Raw genomic sequence first — 5,501 nt, forward strand, 5'->3', positions numbered from 1 at the left:
CCATGATCACAGTGACTTGCAGAGAGAAGTCTTTCAGTGCTGACCTCCTTTAACAAAAAGTTGTTAGACTAAATGCCTAGAGCCACAAAGGAAGCCAATGATAGAATGTAAAAAATGTGTACTACAGTAAATCATAAGAAAAAATATATATTGCTCTTGGTATTTTCTTAGACATTTTGCTCATATATGGTAATGTTAAGACATTTCAAACAGGTAGTGGTCATGGACGTAAAGTGGAGCTGGACCCACAGATTTACCCATTTTAATGTTTAAGTTAGAAATGTTTATACCTTATTTACCTTATTCTTTATTTACAGGAAAATGCTTTACCTCAAGTAAAACCCAGGGCACAAAATGTGGCCATCACTGCTAACATTGAAACAGTATTTAATAGAAATGCCAATAAAATAATATGAAAAATCACATCCATTTAAAAAAAAAACATTTTTGTAAATGGGGAAAAATAAAATCACATACACTCAGTCTTTATTCTTTCCCCCTTTTTTATTTTAATTTGAAATAAATATATTTTTTCCTTTGAGAAGGTTATGCTGGGTCACTTACTTTTGTGTATTGTTGTTGGCCACCAATAGATAGTGAAGTGTCCTTTTGTAAAGAGTGTACAAAACTCAAGTCTTCAATGGCAAGAGTTTGTTACACAATTTACACAAGGACACATCACCATCTATTGGTGTGACCTGAGTATAAACTAATGTTATTTTGTAAAGGCATTTTAGGGGAAAAAAAAATCTCAGATTATCTGCTAAATATAAATAAATCTTTTGAACATATTAATTGTTTTTTGCTTTGTTATCATTTACATTCTCTAACACCAACACTTGAGCAGTGTATACTACATTCTAGACCAGTGTGTGTCACCTCCTAAATTACCTTTCAAGCCCTCAGATGACCAATGTCATTGCTGATCCTATGTGTAGGACCATAGTAACTGCAGAACTATGATTGCTTCATTTTAGTCTGCAAAAAAAAAAAAAGAAGGCTTAGTTCTACTTTTGGAAACAATGTAATTTATCAGGATTTGTTACCACTGGCATGCTCATCCTGCACATACTGCTCTTTGTCTGAGATGCTCTGTGTCTTGCCATTCAAATCGTCAACTTAGTGATTAGCAGCACCAAGACCAACATATTTCCCCATTCTTGTTTAGAATTGTATTTCCCTAAATACATCTTCATTGCACTAAACCGGATTTACAAAACACAATATTCTTGATTTTTGTTATTCAAATCCTTTTTATCAGTAAAATGAAGTTGGCAGTTCACCAATAACTAAAATATCTCCAATAGATAATATGATGAGCATCAAATATCTGGTCTTCCTGTGCTTGCAAACTTTATTTAGACACGAGGACCGATGTGCTATTTCTTACTTTATCACATAGCTGAAATGTCTTGTTAAAACTACAAAGCATTTGCTGCAAAGAGTGGACAAAGAAAATTAAAGTTAAATTCATTCTCGCATAGAAAGTATGTAATAACCAAAATAGTAAAAAACTGACTTGGCCACAACATACTAAGCAAAAGGTCAAAAGGTGAGATTCCATCATTACGAATGTTATCAATAGAAAGATAAGGAGTCAGATTTAATAAATACGATGTGTTTACATCAGGGAATGAATTGTATCTGGTAATCCAGTTTATATCCTCAAAATATTTTTTATAAATCATATATATATATATATATATATATATTATTAGATATATATATCTTCCCTATCCTTTCACCAAAATACTCCCTCCTCCCATTCATCCTTCATCCTACCCATAAGTTCCTACCCCCTCCCTCTGACAGTCTACAGAATACCAGATCTGTCTGCGGTAAACTAACTTACATCCGTAACCTTCTCGTCTCTAAATCCCTGAACTTCTTGGCTCCCACTGAAAATTGGCTTTCTTCCTCGGACTCTACCTCTGCTGCTGTACTCTCTTATGGAGGCCTTCACTTCGCACATACCCCCAGACCGGGCAACAGAGTCTCATTTTCTCCCCCATTTGTACATACAGAGTCCTTCCTACCCTGCCCTCTCTAATTTTCACCTCTTTTGAAGTCCATTCTGTCTGTCTTTTCCGCCCCCTACCCCCCATTGTTGACCTGCCTATGACCCCCATGACCTGCCCACCCTCATCCTCAGTGACTTTAATGTCGCAGTGGACAACCCCAACCATCCATCTATACCCAAACTGCTCTCCATTACTTAATCCTATGGGCTCACACAGAACATAAACGGCCCCACACACAGCCAGACACACTAGACCAGGTAGTCTCCAAACTTTGCCATACCACTTACCTTGACAACTCACTATCTATCCTTTCTGACCGCAACCCAATCACCTTTAACCTATCGAATTCTTGTCCCCTTTGCCACATCTCAGACCTGGTCAATGGCAGTGAGACATCTGTAACCATGACCCCAACCTATTGTCAAACTGCCTTAGGTCCCTAACCCCCTCTATCTCTAAAATAACATCTTCAGACAAAGCTGACACTCAGTTCAAACAAACTCTTTATTTGGCTCTGGATAAAGTTGCACCTGCCAACTTCCGCCACCGCCATCCTTCCAACCCCTGACCCTGGCAAAGCAAACATCCACAAAAGACTGCTCATAGAGCTGCCAGTGGAGGAAATCTGGCCTCAGCGCTGACTTCATGGACTACAAAGCCAGACTACAACACTTTAACACTACACTCACAGGCGCCAAGCAAAATTATTTCTCCACTGTCATATCCTCTCAAGCATCCAACCCACGCAGCCTCTTCTCAACAATTGACTCCCTTCTAAACCCCACACCTGCTCCCCCACAACTACTTTTTCTGGCCAACACATAGCCACGTACTTTAGAGATAAATTTGTCAAAATCAAACATGATGTTTCGGTTCACCATGCTACTCCAACCATATCCACCCCTTCCACCTGTAAATCATCACTGACCTCCCTCAGCCCTCTTACTGTTGATAAGTCTGCTCTCTTCTCTGATCATCTACATCTACTACCTGTCCACTTGACCCAATTCCCACTAATCTACTTTGTGCTAATCCACTTCTTGAATGCATTGTTTAAAAAAGACTCACCGATTACCTGAACAACAACTCCCTCCTTGACCCTCTCCAATCTTGCTTCCAAGTTGCACACTCTACCAAAACAGCCCTTACTAAAGTGGCCAATGACCTCATCAGAGCTAAGTCTCAAGGCAACTTTTCCCTTATTTTTCTCTTTGCTTTCAACCTTGCTGATCATCCCTTCCAAGTTTTTTTCAATGATAATTCCTTCTCTCCTACTCTCCTCCCTGTAGTTTTCTCCAAGGGTCAGTCCTTGGACCGGTTCTCTTTTTTCTGTACACCTCCTCTCTCGGTAGTTGCATATCCTCCTATGGATTACAGTACCATCTGTATGCTGCTGACACTCAAATTTATCTGTCCACCCCTGACTTGTCTCCCTCAGTCTTGGATAAGGTTTCATGCTGCCTGTCAGCCATATCATCATGGATGGCTGAAAGCAAATACTACAAGTCACTACAAACCATACAGTCTATGAAGTGTACCCCCGAATTGGGTCAGGAGCCACTGAGGAAGCAACTAAATTACTAAGGTCACAGAGACTCAGGGCACATGACCCAGATGCTTGGAGTTAGAGACTCCCATGCCATGCACATATGTATGCCCACAAAACAAATATGCTGTAGCATTTTTAACCCACTTTTGTTCATTTTTATTAGTAAACTAGTTCCAACGTCCCATCATGGCAAATCATCTAGCCTCCAGTTACTTATTTTTAATCAAAGAGTCTTTATTGGGATGTCATTTTTCACAGTTCCCCCATTTTACTACTTAATCCACCACAAAGGCATCCAGTGCCATGTTTACAGGATTTTTTTTAACAGTATGGAAAATATCCACCAGGATTCCTAGAGAGAATTATTCCCAGAGTAGCATAGATGGGAAAGAGAATATTAAATTCTAATAATTTTAGAAAAAAACAAGCTAGTGATTCATCTGATCAACCAATAGCCACATACTAGTAAATACCATTTTCATCTTACCCTGATGTTTCAAAGATCAAGGCATATGAGTCTCTTAAAAAATATAATGAGAGCCAACAATACAACTTTCTCATGCCGAAAATATGGAAATACACTAATAAGAATGTGTGCAGTGGACACGGTCTGTTATATACATTAAAAATTGTGACAACTGGAAACTTTTGTATCCGCGCTGTGTAAGCTGTAATTATAGAAATACCCCTGCCAGTTTAAAGGAACATTTTGCATTCATTAAGAAGAAAAGAAATCAGTGTTATCTATTTAGTATGTAATTTGTGCATCAGTTTAATTGGCTGCCATCTCTGTGAAGTGACAACCCCATGTGAATTTCGAAGCAGGGGCATAAATGCTATTAATTATATTTAAACGTGGCTATTGTGATATATATTTCTCCTTTCATCGATTAGGTAAAGTTTTTGGCCCTACCTTGAACTTTGTGTTACTCAGGTTCAGTACACATGCATCTCTCTAATTCATTTATTATGAAATGACAGCTTGCTGAAGCTGATTTATAAATAGGGAAAACCACAGAGCTCAATCAGGACACAATGCTCTGGTTTTGTAGCTGTTACACAGCAATTTCATTTAAAAACTGTTAACAACAGGAATTCTTATGAAGATTTTGAAAGAAAAAAGGAAACACTTGTAGCTTTATTTTATGCCTCATCTTGGCTCTGCCAAAATTTAACTGGCTGTAAAAACTGAAATACAGGGCTTTGAGTATGTGAATGGGGGACAATTAACCAATGAAAAACTAGCAGCCTAATGTTCTTAGACAGTTTTGCTTTTTAATTTATACTTTCATAATATGCACCAAATGTTTAAGGTAGGATTAAAAGCTGAAGCTTCATTTACATATTTAAAGCAAAGAAAGTGTTCGGCTATTTTCAGAGACCATGGCCCTGAAGCTCTCCAAGACTGCGGAGGATACACTTTCACCAGCGATGCTGGGTGATCCAGCAAACCTGGAATACATTTTTCAAAAGTAATATGCTATTTGTTAGTCCTGTACCAGATCCATTCCAGGTTTGCTGGATCACTGAGCTTCATTGATGAAAGTGTATTCTCACCAGTCTTTAAGAGCTTTAATAAATCAGGCCCTATGTGTCAAACTGCTGATCTGTGACCAGGGAAAGCAAACAACACTGCAGGCAACAAGATTTGCATGTGAATGTGGTGCAGATCCTCCAACCACAACTGCCCCAGCCAAAAGTGACAATCACATGCAAAGAAAAACAAAAAGGATTCCAACCACACCTATTGACTTGAATGCTTGAATGAGAGAGGTTGCGATAGTGGTTGAGCCTGTGGCAGACTGCTTGGGCACACCATAAGTCAAAAGTGGCCCTTAAAATGTATCTAAACCTAATAACAAAAAATGATGTATTTTGCAGTTTACAAGTCCTTAGATGTGATAGCTGTATTAGGTTTTAATAATCTTTTA

Source organism: Pyxicephalus adspersus, chromosome 8, assembly GCF_032062135.1.
Source record: "Pyxicephalus adspersus chromosome 8, UCB_Pads_2.0, whole genome shotgun sequence".
Taxonomy (NCBI): domain Eukaryota; kingdom Metazoa; phylum Chordata; class Amphibia; order Anura; family Pyxicephalidae; genus Pyxicephalus; species Pyxicephalus adspersus.